This window comes from Camelus bactrianus, chromosome 15, assembly GCF_048773025.1.
Source record: "Camelus bactrianus isolate YW-2024 breed Bactrian camel chromosome 15, ASM4877302v1, whole genome shotgun sequence".
Taxonomy (NCBI): domain Eukaryota; kingdom Metazoa; phylum Chordata; class Mammalia; order Artiodactyla; family Camelidae; genus Camelus; species Camelus bactrianus.
In genome coordinates, this window is record NC_133553.1 from 60,830,945 (window position 1) to 60,848,511 (window position 17,567).

Genomic DNA, 17,567 nt, shown 5'->3' on the forward strand with positions numbered 1-17,567 from the left:
TGAGTCACCAGTCTGAGGGGATCTGCTGAGTGGAAGCCGGAGTCTGCTGTGTTAGTGGGGAGTGGCCTTTCTTGGGGGGAGGCTGGGTGGTATAAGGGACAGGCATAGTCTGAGTCTGAGGGCTTCAGTTCTGGTCCCAACTCTGCTGGACATAGCACTTGCCATCTCTGTGCACAAGGAAGAAAGATTAGGCAGTGGTTTTCTAAACCTTTCCAACCATTAGAGACCTTCCTCAAGTCAAGCCCATAGAACTCCAGGGAAGGGAGGAGCTGGCTCTGGTGGAAGCAAGGGTGGGGAACCTAGAATCCTCCCCATAGAACTTTCATAGGATCTGCCTGGCAGCTGCAGAGGTCCAGCTTCTTTCTGGGGCACCTTGGAAAAATATTTGGAGATCACTGGACTGGATTGGGGGTCAGCTAATATGTGGGCTCCATCATGTCTGAGGACTGTTTTTGTTTGGTCTGTGAACCAAGAATTATACGTGTGTGTGTGTGTGTGTGTGTGTATAGATATATCTATATATCTATATAATTTTTATTGTAGTAAAATACACAAAATTTACTGTCTTAACCATTTGTAAGTGTACAGTTCAGTGTCATAGGTACATCTACCACCACTTATCTCCAGAACTCTTTTTAGTGAAACTTCCCAGTCCCTCTCCTCCCAGCCCTTGGCCACCCCCGTTCTACTTTCTTTGTCTCTGAATTTGACTACTCTACGTATCTTATGTAAGTGGAATCATACTGAACTTATCTTTTTGTGACTGGCTTATTTCACTCAGTATAATGTCTTTAAGCTTCATTCATGTTATAGCACGTGTCAGAATTTCCTTTCTCTGTGTATGTGTCCTAGTATGTGGTCTATCTTAGATGGTGTTCCATGTGCCCTTGAAAAGAATGTATATTCTGGTTTTTCTGGGTGTAATTTCCTGAAAATATCAATTAAGTCTAACTGTTCTATTGTATCATTTAAAAATTTCCTTTCTTTTTAAGGCTGAAAAACAATCCATTATATATATTTACCATATTTTGTTTATCCATTTATCTGTTGATGGAAACTTAGGTTGCTTCTACTTTTTTACTATTGTGAATAGTGCTGCTAGAAACATGTGGGTGCAAATATTTCTCTGAGAACTTTCTTTTTTATAATTGTTTCAAATTTTATTGAGATATAATTGACATAATGATAGTGTGTAAGTTTAAGATGTACAATGTTTTGATTTGATATACTTAAATGTTGCAGTATGATTACTACCATAGCTTTAGATAACAACTCCATTACATCACATAATTACCGTTTCTTTTTTGTGATGAGAACATGTAAGGTCTACTGTCTTAGCAACTTTCAAGTATGTAATACAGTATATTTAACTCTAATCACCATGCTGTACATTCGATCACCAGGACTTACTCATCTTTTACCTGGAAGTTTGTACCCTTTGACCAGTATCTCCCATTTCTCTCAACCACCAGTACCTGGTAACTGCCATTCTAGTCACTGTTTCTATGAATGTGGCTTTTTTAGATTTCATGTGTAAATGATATATTTATATTTATTTTATTTAGATTTCATGTGTAAATGATATATTTATATTTATTTGATTATTTGCATAATGCCCTCAAGATTCATCCATGTGGCAAGTGGCAGGGTTTCCTTTTTCCTCATGGCTAAATAATATTCCCGTGTGTGTGTGTGTGTGTGTGTGTGTGTGTGTGTGTGTGTGTGTGTGGTGTGTGTATAACATTTCTTCATTTATTCGTTCACTGACAGACACTTAGGTTATTTCCATGTCTTGGCTATTGTGAATAGTGCTATTTTCATTTCCTTTGGATATATACCCAGAAGAGGGATTGCTGGATCATCTGGTAGTTCTATTTTTAATTTTTTGAGGAACCTCCATGCTGTTTTCCATAGTGGCTGTGTCAGTTTACATTCCCTCCAGCAGTGTACAGGGGCTCTCTTTTCTCCACATTTTCACCAACACTTACCCCTTGTCTTTTTGGTGACATCCATTTTAATGGGTGTGAGGTGATATCTCATGTGGTTTTCTTTTTATGTGGTGTCCTTTTCTGGCTTTGGTATCAGGGTAATGCTGGCCTTGCAAAATGAATTCAGGAGTGTTCTATCCTCTTCAGTTATTTTGGAGAGTTTGAGAAAGATTGGCATTAATTCTTCTTTAAGTGTTTGGTAGAATTCATCAGTAAAATCATTTGGTCCTAGGTTTTTCTGTGTTGGGAGATTTTTGATTCCTGATTAGTTTCCTTGTTCATTACTGATCTGATTATATATTCAATCTTCATGAGTCAGTCTTGGTGGTTATACATGTCTAGGAATTTATCCATTTCTTCTAGGTTTTCCAGTTTGTTGGTGTATAATTTTTCATAGTATTCTCATGATCCTTTGTGTTTCTGTGGTATCAGTTGTGATGTCTCCTCTTTAATTTCTGATTTTATTTATTTGTCTTTTCTCTTTTTTTTCTTAGTCTAGCTAAAGTCTATTTAAGTCCTTTGCCCAGTTTTTAATAGGGTTGTAGCTTTTCGTTGTTGAGTTGTAGGAGTTCGTTATATAGTCTGCATATTAACCTTTATCAGGTATATGATTTGTTTTCTCCCATTCCATGAGTTGCCTTTTCACTTTGTTGATTGTGCCTTTTGATGAACACAAGTTTTTAATTTTGATGTAGCCCAATTTATTATTTTTTCCTTTTGTTGCTTGTGCTTTTGGCATCACATCCATGGAATCGTCACCAAATCCAATGTCATGAAGCTCTTCTATATTTCCCTTTAAGAATGTTGTAATTTTAGCTCTTATGTTTAGGTCTTTGATCCATTTTGAGTTACTTTTTACACATGGTACAAGGTAAGGGTCCAATTTCATTCTTTTGCGTGTGGATATTTAGTTTCCTATCACCGTTTGTTGAAAAGACTGTCCTTTCCCCATTGAATTAACTTAGCATGCCTGTCTAAAATCATTTGTTCATATAGAGGAGGTTTTATTTCTGGACTTTCTGTTCTGTTCCATTGGTTTGACCTGTTTGTCTGTCTTTATGACAATACCACAGTTTGTTTTTTTAAATTGAAGTATAGTTGATTTACAGTGTAATGTTAATTTCAGGTATGCAGCATAGTGATGCAATGTTTTTACAGATTATGTCATTGAAAGTTGTTACAAGATTATAACTCCCTGTGCTATACAATATATCTTTGTTGCTTATCTGTTTTATACATGATAGTTTGTACCTCTTAATCTCATACCCCTAACTTGTCCCTCTCTCCTCCCGTCCCCCAGCTGGTAACCACTAGTTTGTTTTCTATATCTGTGAATCTGTTTCTGATTTGTTATATACATTCATTTCTGTTGTTTTTTAGATTCCACATATAAGTGATATCACACAGTATTTGTCTTTGTCTGACATTTCACTAAGCATAATATTCTGTAGGTCCATCTATTTTGCTACAAATGGCAGAATTTCATTATTTTTTATGGCTGAATAATATTCCATTTTAATATATGTATATTATAATGTGTGTGTGTATATATATATATGTATATATATATATAAAAATCCATTCGTCATTGATGGAAATTTGGGTTGTTTCCATATTTTGACTCTTGTAAATAGTACTGCTATGAACACTGGGGTGCATGTATCTTTTGGAATGAGTGTTTTCATTTTTCCAGATATATACTTCAGAATGGAATTGCTAGATTATATGGTAGTTCTATTTTTAGTTTTTTTGAAAAACTTCCATACTGTTTTCTGTAGAGGCTGCACCAATTTTATGTTCCTATCAAGTGTACAGGGGTTCCCTTTTCTTCACATCCTCACCAGCATTTGCTATTTGTAGACTCTTTGATGGTAGCCATTCTGACAGATGTGAGGTGATATCTCACTGTGATTTTGATTTACATTTATCTGATAATTAGTGATGTTGAGCATCTTTTCACATGCATGTTAGCCATCTGTCTGTCTTCTTTGGAAAAGTGTCTATTCCGGTGTTCTGCCCATTTTTTGATTGAGTTGTTTGTTTTTTGATACTGAGTTGTATGACCTGTTTATCAGTTTTGGCTATTAACCCCCTCTAGGTTGTATCATTTATGGATATTTTTTCCCATTCTGTAGGTTGTCTTTTTGTTTTGTCATTGGTTTCCTTTGCTGTGCAAAACTTTTAAGTTTAATTAGGTCCCATTTGTTTATTTTTATTTCTTTTGCCTTAGGAGACAGATCCATAAAAAATATTGCTATTTATGTCAAACACTGTTCTGCATATGTTCTCTTCTAGGAGTTTTATGGTTTCAGGTATTACGTTTAGGTCTTTAATCTATCTTGAGTTTATTTTTGTATGTGGTCTGAGGAAGTATTCTAATCTCATTGTTTTACATCTAGCTGTCTGGTTAGTATCATACTTTTTTGATTACTGTAGCTCTGTAATAAGCTTTGAAGCCAGGAAATGTGAGACCTCCAGTGATTTTTATGTTTTTAAAGGATTGTTTTTTAAAAAAGAAGAATATGTGACAGAGGTTGTGGCCCACAAAGTCTACAATATTTACTGCCTGGCTCTTTACAGAGAAAGCTTGCTGACCCTGGACTGGATGATCTCCACTGTTCCTTTAATGTGTAATATGTAGGTCAGTTCACACAATGAGCATCTAGGTTTTCCTTTATTTGTGTGTCTATCAAGACCAAACTCTCACAGGGAGGAAATAACTCTTCTATATTTAATAAATGTGCTGATAAGTGCACTAAGAGGAAGTACACTTTGATTAACTGTGTTTTTAGTAGTTTAAACTCTCACTTTGGTTCTCTCTCACCAGTCATACAGAATATCAAGATATTGGGAAGCATGAGTTTGGGAGTGGCCCACCCTGCTCTGAGCCCTTTGTATTGCATAATTATGGCACAAGTGTCTATTGTTTTAGGCATTTCAGTCAGGTTTGTAAGCAGCAAAGGTGTACTCTTGCAACAAGGAATTCATTGTAAGAATATCGGTAGCTAACAGAGTTGCCATGAGGCTCAGGGAATGAGCAGGAAAGCAGGGAGGTTCTGTGTTCAGAATCACAGTATGAGTATACTGCAGAATCAGCTGTTGAGAACACCACTGACACCACCACTGGCTGCCACCAAGAGGAATTCTGTCCTGGCAACAGATGCAGATCCAGGCAAGTCTGCTTTCCTGGCCATGCCCAGGTGCTGCCATCTGGATCACTGGCAGAATGAGTGTTGGAGAGGTAAGATGAGGGCCTCAGGCATTGGAAAGGGGCTGAGATGCTATGCAGCCAATAAAATGACAAACATCCCCCTAAATTACACATGTGCAGGCCCCTCCTAAGTTTCTTGAGGACAAAGCCACAGAACACTCATACAGTGGAAATGCCACTAGCACCCAATGGAGGGAATTTAAGAAATGTTAGTGATCAGAATAGGGACAGTACTGAGTTTGCTGAGATTGTATTAAAAAATTTCATAGATGCATACCTAAGAAAGATCTATGTCAGGGACTCAAAGTATTTAGATAATAAGGCTCATGTTCCATTTTGTAGGTAATTAGAGAAAGATTTACAGATCTGCCTCTGCCTTTAGCACAAAACTGGCACAGAGTTTGCTGTGCTCCATCCCAGCATCCATCTTGCAGCCATAGTGGCCCTTTTAATAAGAACAAGAAGGAGCAGAGCTGGAAACTCCCTTCTGGTGCAGCAAGTTACAGCCATCAGGATATGTCCTAAGGAAATTGTGGAGGCTGTGAACAATGGTGGCAGCATTGCTTACAATAGATATAAATGGGAATCAACTTAAAAGTCCAGCAAAAGGGGATTTACTGAATCAGTTATGGTGTGTCCATAAAAGGGAATGCTACAAGGCTGTTAAAAAGGTATTGTGGATAAATACTTACTGACACCAGAAGATAGTCATGATTTATTCACGAAGAAAAATACATTACATGTCAGTATTTTTAGCAACAAAAAACTGGCCCATGTGTATATATGCATACACACATATGTATATGTACATATATCTATCTATCTATCTAGATATATATATAGATATATAGATATATACATATGTATACTTTTAACACAAAACTGCTAAGGGTGTTTCACTCTGGGTAGTGGGATCATGGTCAAATTTTATTTTCTTCTTGCACACCAAGTTCTTTTCTTTTTCATGTAGCATTGGGCCTTTCTTTCTTCTTTTTTTTTTAAACATTTTTTTAATTGAGTTATAGTCATTCTACAATGTTGTGTCAAATTCCAGTGTAGAGCACAAGTTTTCAGTTATACATGAACATACATACATTCATTGTCACATTCTCTTTCACTGTGAGCATTGGGCCTTTCCTTTGAGTATGGCTCTGCTAAGTAGAGTTCTGAGTCATCTTTCTTATGTAAACCAAACCTTCTCCATTTTCCTCGTTTGGGTCCTAGATTTTTACAATATTCTCAGTCTTTAAAAGCTGTTAAACCTACTCCAAATTCCACAGTGACCATTTTAAAAAACAACAACAACAAAAACTCATTTTATTGTATTCTTTCAATGCAATTTAGTTTTCATGGAAACAACTCTGTTTTAGTTCTATTTCATTGTTTTTATACCTTTAAACAAAGTACTTCCTTGTAACAGTAGGTGCACTTGGCAGAGACAGTTTGGGCCTCTTGTTATCCTAACTGGTGGAGGTGAAGGTGTCCAGGAATGTTGGGGAGTAGCCTGTTGACGACAGGCATTCAGTCTGACCTGGCACTTGCCTGTAGGTTTTAGAGAGGGAATAAGGAATACTGGTTAATGTGGAGAGTTGGTTGAGTGAGGTTCAGTTGAAAGGGTTTCTACTTTGTATATATTTCGCTTTCATCTCCGCTTCTGCTCGCATCTTCCTCTCTCCCCAGATGACCTGATTCTGCTATTTGGAGAACTGACACTCTCATGCTTACTTTGAAAGCACACAGTCTTCCTGTCCCAGTGTATAGAGGACTTCACATCAGCCACTCTGTCTTTCCTCCTGTAGCTGGGCTTCCCTTGTTGTGCTCCTTGCTGAAGCACAAAAGATGAGCTTGTTCTGACGGGCTCAGACTTCCAGTTCTTAGGGCCTATGACTCTTTACTGACTTTCTCCCAGCCTCCAATGTACGGGACCGTGTGTTTGGGGGCTGGATGTAGCCATCCCTAACCAGCTCCTACTGTTATCTCATGGCCACGTGCAGCTTTATTTTGTCTGTTATTCCTTTGGGTCTGGGTTTTCTCCACAGGATGCTACATAAAAGGCCTTCAGTAAATACTGAGAGAATATGGTATTTCTGGGATATTTCCGGAGGGACCTGTAGTTCCACTGATACGCTGTGGAGCAGAATCCCTTTCTGAATGTTTTATTTACTTGTTTAGGCATTATTTTTGTATTAATCCAGACTCCTTGGCACTTTCTTTCTTTCTGCCAGCTGGGTTGCTGACCTCTTCAAAAATAGCACTATGCTTACATTTTGTGGGCTAGTTTGCGAGTCAACTGGCAGCTGATCAGTACTGGTTTCTCACTGCCAAGATTCACACATTTTCTTTGTTATCACCTGGGTGTCCTGTTGAGTTGGATTACACAGGACCTCATAAGCAGATTGTACTAGGAATTCTAGGAGGAGTGGATTTTGCATGAGAGAAAACGTCTTGCATTTGATGAATGGAAATCATGAATACAAATTCCAGAAATGTTGTTACCTGCATAATATTTGAAGATTGAATTATGAAAGTCCTTCTCCCATTGGAGTCCAGGGAATCAACTGAATAACTTCAGGGTTGCTGATTATTTAGAGTTGTATTGCTTATACCTACTTGTCTTCCTGGAACTGCCTGTTACTTCTTTTTCAAATTTTTGGGCTGAGTAAATATATATTTTTTATATATAGGAAAATAAACACTTCAAGATCAAGTTACCACATCTTATATTTTCTTTCTTCCTTTTCTGTAAAATGATGCAACCACAAATTATGATTTACTGATAGCATAAAATCTACACAAGTTTGACCACATGAACTAGACAGGGACTTACACGGTGATTTACAAATGTGCACCAACTGATCGGGGCTTGGCCTGCTGCTTCTAAAAAGCCAAGGGATTTTGTATAAAAAATACATATTTGCAGATATAACCCCAAGAGATCCTAATTTGTACTGTCTGGGGTGTGACCTAGAAGTTTTTATTTTGAAGATGTTCTTTATGTGATTCTGGTGTGTGTTAAGTGGGAACAGCCAACACTTCAGAAGAGCTTCTCTTTATTTACAGTGTCTTGGAAGGTGGATGCTAGGTCAGGAGTTCACAGACTTTCATGTGCACTGGAGTCACTTGGGGAGCTTGCTCAGTGTGAGGGTTCACAGATCTCATCCCCAGAGGGTCTGATTCACTAGGAATACTGTAGGGCCTGAGAGGCTCCATTTTAGAGATACAGCCCAGTGACCCTGATGGAGGTGGTTTGCAGACCACAGTTTAGGAAACACATTAGTAGTGGAAAATGATAAATCAGGAGTCAGGTTTGTGTACTCTCGGAAAAAAGAGCAATATGGAGGTTCACATTTTATTTAGGATAACTCAGTTAGGATTAAAATGAGGTTGACAAATAGGGTTTCTACCAAAAGAATTTTAGAGGATTAAGTGAAGCAATGAGTGCACAGTCCCTGGCACAGAGTCAGTGTTCTGTAGAATAACCCTGAGTTATGCTGAACCCTACACTTCTACTTTTTATTACTGTTCTTTGCTTGCTTGCTTGTTTCTGGTAAACATCATTCAATTCATATTCCTTTTTACTTTTTGTCTTCATCACCAGCAGTGTTCTAGGTTCCTTTTTGAGATAATTTCTCACTATACACAGGTTTATTGTTTATAGAGTTCCTGTGTAGCTGAAAATTAGAGAAACAAAACATAAATTGAAGTGGAGAAGCTAAGGCATCATCTAGGTTTTTCTCATCAGCTAGATGCTCCCCTTTCATCCCCTGGTCTTTTAGTGCCCACAAGTAAAGGGACTACTTTGATAGGGAATAGTTGAAATTACAACTGTTAAATCCATAAATGACAGAGATCTGTATCGTCATTTAGTTACAAACAGTGCTATTTTTTCTTTTTTTAAAAAGAATCTGTTGAGTTACATACATAGAGATGACAGTGTATTTGCAGAAAGGAAATACGTAGAGGAAGTACATGAGAATAATGTCAGATACCAAACTGAGCCAATGACTCCTTGGGGCATTGCTTGATTCCCGATCTGCAGGTGATGCTCTTGTGAGAAAATCGGAGAAATTAGAGTATGGGATTGTCCAGTCAGATGTAGAGAGGGTAGAAGAACTTGAACGAGGGATGGCAAATGGATCAATGCAAGGCGTCCTGCAGAAACCTGCCTTAGACCAGGCCTGGCCACGCTTCTCTCCATGTAGGTGGTGTGGTCACCATGTCTGAGCCTGACGCAAAACTGGGAGGACTAACAAGTATGTAAGATGGCAGAATCTGGAACACCAGTGGTGTTGGAAGGCTGGATACAGAGCTGAATGTTAAAAAAAAATAATCATACTTGATAGCAGTAAAGCCGAAGTCTGGTATTTAGAGTACCAGAACCAACCAACCAACTAATCAACTAACCAACAAGTGCCTTGAGTACAGAGTGTGGAGGAGTGGCTTACCCAGAGCTCTGGACTCAGGCTTCAGTTCACTCCTCCGTTCAGCCATTACTGACTGACATGCACTTTCTGTGAGCCAGATGCTGTTCTAGATGTGTGCTCTCCAGTAAGGCAGCCACAAGCCACATGTGCTCTGAATTGAGATGTTCTGTAAACATAAAATACATGCAGCATTTCAAAGGCTTGATGTGAAGAAAAGAATGTAAAATATCTCATTAATAATTTTTATATTAGTTACATGTTGAAATGATAATATTTTGAATATATTTGGTAAAATAAAGTAATAATTGAAATAGGTTTAATCTGTTTCTCTTTACTTTTTTTTTTTTAATGTGGCTACTAGAAAATTTAAAATTATGTATGTGGCTCATATATTTCTGTTGGCCAGTACTGCCCTAGTTACTGGACAGACATCCTTGACTAAAACACATAAGGTCTCTGTCTAATTTTATTCATTCAGCAAATTAACTGAGCCTGTATTTTGTGCCAGGCATCGTTCTTTTAGGGCTTATATTCCAGTGTGAGGAAAATGAATCATAAAAAGCAACCAAATAAGTAAACAAGGCACTTTCATGTAGACTGAAGTGCTGTGATGAAAACACAACAGAGGGATGTGATACTGGTTTCGGGGGGAGGTAGGAATTTCTGTTGTGAGGTTGGGGAAGGTCTTACTGTAGAGGTGCCGTTTTAGCTGAGACCTGAGTTACCAAGAAGGAGCTAAATACAGGAAAGCTGTCAGAGCCTTACAGTCATAGGAGACACCAAGTGCAAAGGCCCTCAGGTGGGCATACGCACGGCGCGTTTGGGAAGCAGCAGATAAGTCCTGTGTGGGAGGAGCAGAGAACGAGAGCTGAAGAGCCAAATAGCATGGGGCCTTGCAGGCTGCAGCAAGGACTTTGGCTTTTATTTTAAGGACAGGGTCAAGTCACTGAGGGTATAGAGCAGGTGAGTGACATGACTGAATGTAAGTTTTGATAAGTGTCATTCTGTTTAGAAGAGGAGTGTGAGCGAGCACAGGGATGCTGGTAATGGGGGCCAGGGTGATGGTGACTTGGAAGAGGATGATGATGGTGAAGTTGGAAAAAAGCCCCTGACTTGAGAGGTAGGTCTGCTGAGCCTCATTGATGGAGTGATGTGTGGTGTGGGGAATCAAGGAATCAGCTGCAAACTTAGTGTTTATCAGAGTGTGATGTCATGGCCAGAAATAAAAGCCGCCCAGCCCTAACAGTCAGTATGATCTGCAGCTGCTCTGGTTAGAACTCAGCATTTGCAGAGAAGTGTGAAGGCTCCACTTTGCTCAGTGACTACCACACTGTGGTTAAAGATCAGACAAGATGTCTCAGGCTGCTCATTGCCAACATTGAGGTTCTTGACTTCCTTGATGAGTATTTCCAGGGTTTACGTTCTCATTTATTCTAAGGTATTTCTTCCACCAGCCTGTTCTGGGGGTAATTTGTGCTGCGGCATGTATGATGGTTACGAGTGCAGGGTCCAAAATTAGATGTATCTCGGTTCTGATCTCATCACCAGACACAGTCATTATGTAACTTCTCTAGGCTTTGTTATTCTCATCTGTGAAGTTGGTTTAAACATTTTAGTTTCTACCTCAGAGAGATGCTGTGACTATTAAACGACACAATGCATGTAAAAGACTTAGCCCCCAAGCCTGCCTGGCACATGATAGGTGCCCAGTAAATGCTTTCATTAAATATTTATTGAGTATCTACTAAGCTGCAGGCTTTGTGCAAAGTTCTTAGGGTTGTCAAACTGTAAGTGAACCTTGCGATTCTAGTGTAACCCTCTGCGTTGACAGCTGAGGAGACTGAGATCCCAAAGGGTGATCCAGTTGCAGGGGACTGGGTTTAGTTTTCCTCTGTCCTGAAGACACGTGGTTCAGGCTCTTGTTTGCCCATTCATTTCCCGGCCAACTTCTCCTCTAGTCTCCTCTCTGCTCTTATTTTCACTCAGTTCAGCAAGTGTTTATTGAGCATCTGCTATATTCCTGGAGCCAGGTAGACGTAGAGCAGTGGTTTCAACTGGATGAGGATTTTGTCCCCCAGGGACATTTGGCAGCAGCATCTGGTGACATTTTTATTTGTCACAACTGGCATCTAGAGGACAGAGGCCAAGGATGCTGCTAACCATCCTACAATGAACAGAACAGCTTCTTAAAATAATGACTTATTTGGCCTCCAGTGCTGAGATTGAGAAACCCAGATGTAGAGGATATGCAGATAAATGGATTTTTGAGGCCCTAACTGCTTTCCTTCAGATGACACTCACAGAGAAACCACATGGGCAGGGTAATTATTAAATAAAAAGAGGGGGCGCCACAGAGGCAAATGAAGATACATTATATATCCCTTCCCTGAGGGCTCAAGCTGGAGGAGACTTCTGGCTTCTCAGGGTCCCTCAGTAATGTCTCCCCTTTCCAATTCAGGCAATGCCCCAAGTGAGCAAAACCAAAACAAACAGGGACAATACTGGCAATATATGCCTTTATTCATTTTAAAAGCAAAGCCTTCATCCTTATTATTATAATGATTAATACTTATTATAGGAAATTTGGAAAAATACATAAAAGTAAAAGGCATAAATAACCCCTGTTAACAGTTTGTTTCCCTCCCCCCACCATGCTTGGCTTTTTACTTTGCATAGTGGTGATCATTCTGAATGAACAAACTTGTAGACTGCATTTAAATTGACATTCTTTCATTATATACCTGTTACCTCTGTGGACGTATTTGTGCATAAAGCTCTTCTTATATTTAGGGATTTTCTAGATAAATTCTCAGAAGTGTAGTTACTAATGTAAAAGCATATGCAGTTGGTTGGGGGTATAGCTCAGTGGTAGAGTGAGTGCTTAATATGCACAAGGTCCTGGGTTCAATCTTCAGTACCTCCATTAAAAAAATAAATAAATAAAAATAAATAAACCTAATTACCACTCCCTTCAAAAAAAAAAAGAAATTATTTTTAAAAAAGGCAAAAATATAAGCAATTTAAAGGATTTGATATGTATTAAAAATAGCTTTCCAAAGAGATTATTTCAATTATGTTGTTACTGACTATATATGACATTACCCTCAAAAGTTAATCTTAAAAATCATGGGCTTGTGTAGAATGATTCTAAGCTAGTCAATGGCAGAGATCAAGTCATATTTTTCTTGGAGTATATGGTGGGAGATATATATACATATATATAAATGTATATAACATAGGAAGAGCTTAAATTCTTGATTTAACTTGCAGTAGTGGGCAGTATTGGGTTCACAGTTCACATTTGTTATGGATGATTTAAGTCTCAGTTTTATCATATTGCAAATACACTCTTTTGCCTTCACAGTATGAAATTCTTACTGTGTTTTGAACCATTTCCACGACTGCAGCTTTTCATAGATATGGACAATAGTGTCAGTGTTTGTGACGTCACTGTGGATTATGTAGCTGTTGTACTCTGGTTTAGAGAAACATGGATGAAAGTTTTATCTTTATTTCTTTTCCTTTCCTTTCTTCCTTTTTAAATTTAAAAACTGCCTGGCAAATGGCCATTGCTCAATGAGTGGAATATAAAGTTACCTTTCCCTGCTACAAGTTGGAACACTCAAATGTTATGGCAAAGAAAAAGTATGCAGTTCCAATTTTATGGTAGAATCTCTGCAGCTTCAGAGAAGGCGCTTTCTTGAAGTCAGTACAGGCTATGTTTTCACAACTTAGCAATAAACTGAATTTCTTTAAAGAAGCTTTTATTTTCCCCTACTACTTCAATTATAAAATTGGATGGAATGGCAGCCTCATACAAAGGCGGAAAAAAATCAGTGATAGACCTGGGTTGAAACATTTGACAAGGGAGTCATTTAAGACTGGTCCATAGGCTGTTTACAGGAGAATAAATGTAAATGATTAATAACATACAAAAATTCAACTTCATTAATAAAGAAATGCAACTTGAAATGAGATACCATTTCTGATTATCAAATTGGCAAAAATATATTCTTCATTATTGATAAGGAGACAGCGAAATACATTTGTAGACATCACTGTTTGAAATGTAAATTGGCATAAACATTGTAGAAATCAGTTTAGCAATACATATTAAGAACTTAGCATTCACATCCTTTTTGACTCAGTGATTTCCCTTTTACAAATATAAATTATTCAGAAATTTGTGCTAACATTTATGTCCAAAGATGTCTATTGCATTGTTATTTATAATAGTAAAATATTAAAAAGAATTTAAATATTCAACAATAGGAATTGGTTAAATACACTATGGCACATATACCTTCCTCATCAAAGCGTGGTGCAGAGACCAATAGCATTGCGCCACCCCAGACATAATGAGTGAGAACCATCAAAGTGCCTCAGCACTGTCTGAGGGTGGAGGTGAGTCATCTGTGGTTTTAGAAAGCTCGCACGCGATTCTGATTTATAACCAACTCTGAGAACAATAGATATATAAATGTGATGCTACTGTTAAACCTGCCAGCTTCTCTACTGTCTTCTGCAGCACATGTTAATTTACTGAGTTACCTTTTGCCTTGCATTGAGCAATTGTACTAAAAAACACCCACATAACATTTGTAGCAGGGAGGTCCCTGAGGATGCCTTCTAGGGTATCCCTAAGAGCTGGGGTAGCATCATGTCCTCTGAGATCAGGGCCTGGCACGTGAAGCCAGCAGGTCTTGTTAAAGGGGTGAGGAAGTGGGCCGTGGCTCCTATGGCTTGCATGTCTGTCCTCTAACATTCTGCTTCTATACTACTTACTGTTAGATAAGAAAATTTTTAGGTTCTCCAAATCTAGGTTGTACTGGGTTAGCCATTTGTTTTTAGGTATGAATTTGATCGTGGCAGTCAGGATCCTGGCAAGAAATAAATGACTTCAAACTAGGAGTTTACAAAGTGGGTCACAAAGGTGAAAGTATAGTTACAGGGAGCCAGCCAACTGGAGGGAGTGCAGTCCTCTGGGGAAGTCGCAGTGTGGAGTGGTTTCCACCCGGGGGTCTGAGGGGCAACAGGGGAGCAGTATGGAAGGACGGAATGGCAGCTCGTGGAGAGGGCTGGCTGATGGGAGCTGAGGCCCAGCAGAGGAACATAGCCAACCTGAGGTCGCCTGCAGGAAGGAGTGGCAGGAACTCCTTGACTTTCATTCTCCACCTCCTCCTGGTGTTTCCCGTGGGCCCAAATCAGCTAAAAGCCAGAGAGCCAGGGAACCCCTGTGGTAGCCCACATACGTCAGCCTCTTGGTGCACAGAGGTGAGTGGGGAAGGGTGGAAAAGGCAGCTGGAGTCACAGGGGAGGATACCCGGCACAGGGGTAGACCTGGGAGACTGAGGTAGCGTGGAAGCCGTTCTTGCATTCTAGACTTCTTACCCTCAACCGCGCTAGCAAGGTGGATGAATCAGATTCTGGTGGCTTCTTTGTCTTAGTCTTAGAATCACAACACACCAAGGAAAAGAGACAAGCAGCATTTTCCACCCGCCACAACTTGCTTGCCAAAGCATTAAGGTTTTAGGTGGATAATATCTACAAGAGGCAGGAGTTATGAACCATTTCATGTAAGGAAAACCACACAGAGAGCTTTCACCTGCCAGTGGATGTGTTCTGCTGAAAGTTCCAATTGGATGTGGTTGTCTCTTTTGGCCTTTAATGCCCAGAGACCCGTCCTCTGGCACACACCGCACAAGCAGCAGGCACTGAGAGTGCAGGGCACCATTTTCCTCCACCCTGGGAGCACTGCCTTTAGACATACAGCACACAGATCCGGGAGCTAGTTCTAGCTCCTGCTTTTTGGACAACACCCTCATGTGTTTTGTTGGATAGTATAGTCATGCCCAGAGTCTGTCTCCTGTTTTCAGCAATATTAGAAGTTTTGAGAGGAAGAAAGCCAGGAGAAGGCCAGGAGGGTCTTTAGCTACACAATAAAGAATCAAGAAGCTGAAACAGAATAGTCATTTCCTGCAAGGACTAGATTCCCCCAGGGCAGCAGGAACTACCTGGGGATAAGTAGGGTCCTCTGCGGATCTCAGTGTGATGCAGTAACTCTTCCAAGCAAGTGGAAGGCATCACTGCAGCTAATGGTAGTCTGGGATCCTGGCCCAGTCTTACCTGTGTCTCAGGTGACCAGCTTAATTCCTGGGCTGTACAGACTAGCTTGAAATGTGCATAAAAAAGCTATGAGAAGATTCAAATGGAGTGGTCGTTGAACTGTGCCTTACAGGCATGTGGGGAGTAGTCCGTCAGCATGGAGGCAAGAGTGTCAAAATAAATAGCAGGATGGAGGCGATTTTTATGTATTTTATTTCCAGTGCATCTTACACTTAAGATGACTAATACCCTCTGTGAACTTCTGCAAGTGGAACCAAAACTGTTTAATGAACAAGTGACTTTTAGTGCTTTATTTTCATCTAGAGCTTCATTTGAAACAGATCATCATTAGCTTTATGGTTTTAATTGTATTGAAATTCCTTATTGTAACGTATTGCTTTATTGCATTAGTCCATTAACCTGGGTGCCACGGAGCACAGTTTTAGAGCCTGTATTTATATCTGGCCTAATTGCATGGATGCTTTCAGTATAGGACGAGGTATTTTTCAGATCACCACAGGAAAAATAATCTGAACCCCTTTCCAAACTTCAGGGTTTGGGATAATAAGAACCAACACACAACAGAACAAAACAAAAAGACCCTGCACATTATTCTGAATTTTTCTTGCTTTGAAATACCTACTGCTCTATCAACAAGGAATTGCAGAATGGTAATTCTCACAGTATGTGTTGCTGCCACGTGTTTTTCATTTGGAAGTACTGTGGGAAGCACTGGTCTGTGGGCTCCCCAATCAAAACCAGGTGGTTAATGGTTACAAACTGGAGGACCATGAGGAAATCCGTGCCTCGCTCATTAGGACAAATGGAGATAGAGCATCCAGGCCACTGGCTGCGGGCTGGGAGGCTCAGACAAACCAAGAATGACCAAGGCTGAGCTCCCTGTGGGGATCTTCGTTAATAACCCAGAAGGTGGCACAGCTGTTAACGCCCTGTTGACCTGAAGTGTTTCTTCTTGGAGTGGGAAAGTGACTGATGGGGACTCCAGCGTGTTGAGATCACACAGGGTGTTTTTCACTTCTGCTGGAGGAAGGAACATTGAAGTTGGAATTGGGCCCTTTGTTACCTCCCAGATGCTCAGCAGCAGGGGTGTTTATAATGCCCATCAACCAGGCTTTCCGTTGCACCTGTTGGGGGGCCAGCTGCAGAAAGCAGGTGTATCTGGGGACTGAGAGGACGGGTGACTGTGAAGAATGCTGAGGGCTGCCAGATGTATTCCACATAAACACCGGGCCAACAGCTGGGGGGACAGGAAAGATGTGGATTTAATTAAAAATGATGTGCAAATTTGATTATTAATATCAACCCACTATGTGAATGTAATCTATACACATGCATGCACGCGCGCGCACACACACACACACACACACACACACACAAATATGTATTTCAGAACAACTCAGTGGAATGTGTTGATGTAAGCATGAGATTCACTTTTCACCAATTCCACGCACATTATGTTTTGTTCATTGGTCCACATATTGTTCATTACATTTCCATGTCCATTTAAAAATTTTTTCCCAGGCAGGAAGCTAAAATATCAACTTAATTTTGGAATGCCTCGCAAACCTAAGAAAACACAGTTGTTATTTTAAAGCAGAGAAACTGAATCAGTCAGTCTCTGAAGCCTGCATTTATGTCTGGACTTGTTATATGGAACAGTTCAGGGTAGGGTGGGCAATTTGACCACAGCTGTCTGTGCTGTGGATGGTGGACGCTCATGAGATTGGGCCAATCCCTTCGTTTCTCATGCGCCGCCCACATCGAGAGTCGAGAGTCGAGAGACAGCAATGCTTTGTGAGAAGGGTGGAGCCAGGGGGA

The 17,567-nt window shown here is 39.9% G+C and overlaps 1 long non-coding RNA gene and 1 other non-coding gene across 2 annotated transcripts in view; both read left to right on the forward strand.

The window, feature by feature from the left end:
- The window catches only part of LOC141573336 (uncharacterized), a 388,243-nt gene that overhangs the window by 25,328 nt on the left and 345,348 nt on the right, over window positions 1–17,567 (forward strand). The window lies entirely within an intron of this gene.
- On the forward strand, window positions 12,475–12,546 carry TRNAI-AAU (transfer RNA isoleucine (anticodon AAU)). Its single transcript has one exon. It is a non-coding gene; the product is annotated as a tRNA-Ile (tRNA).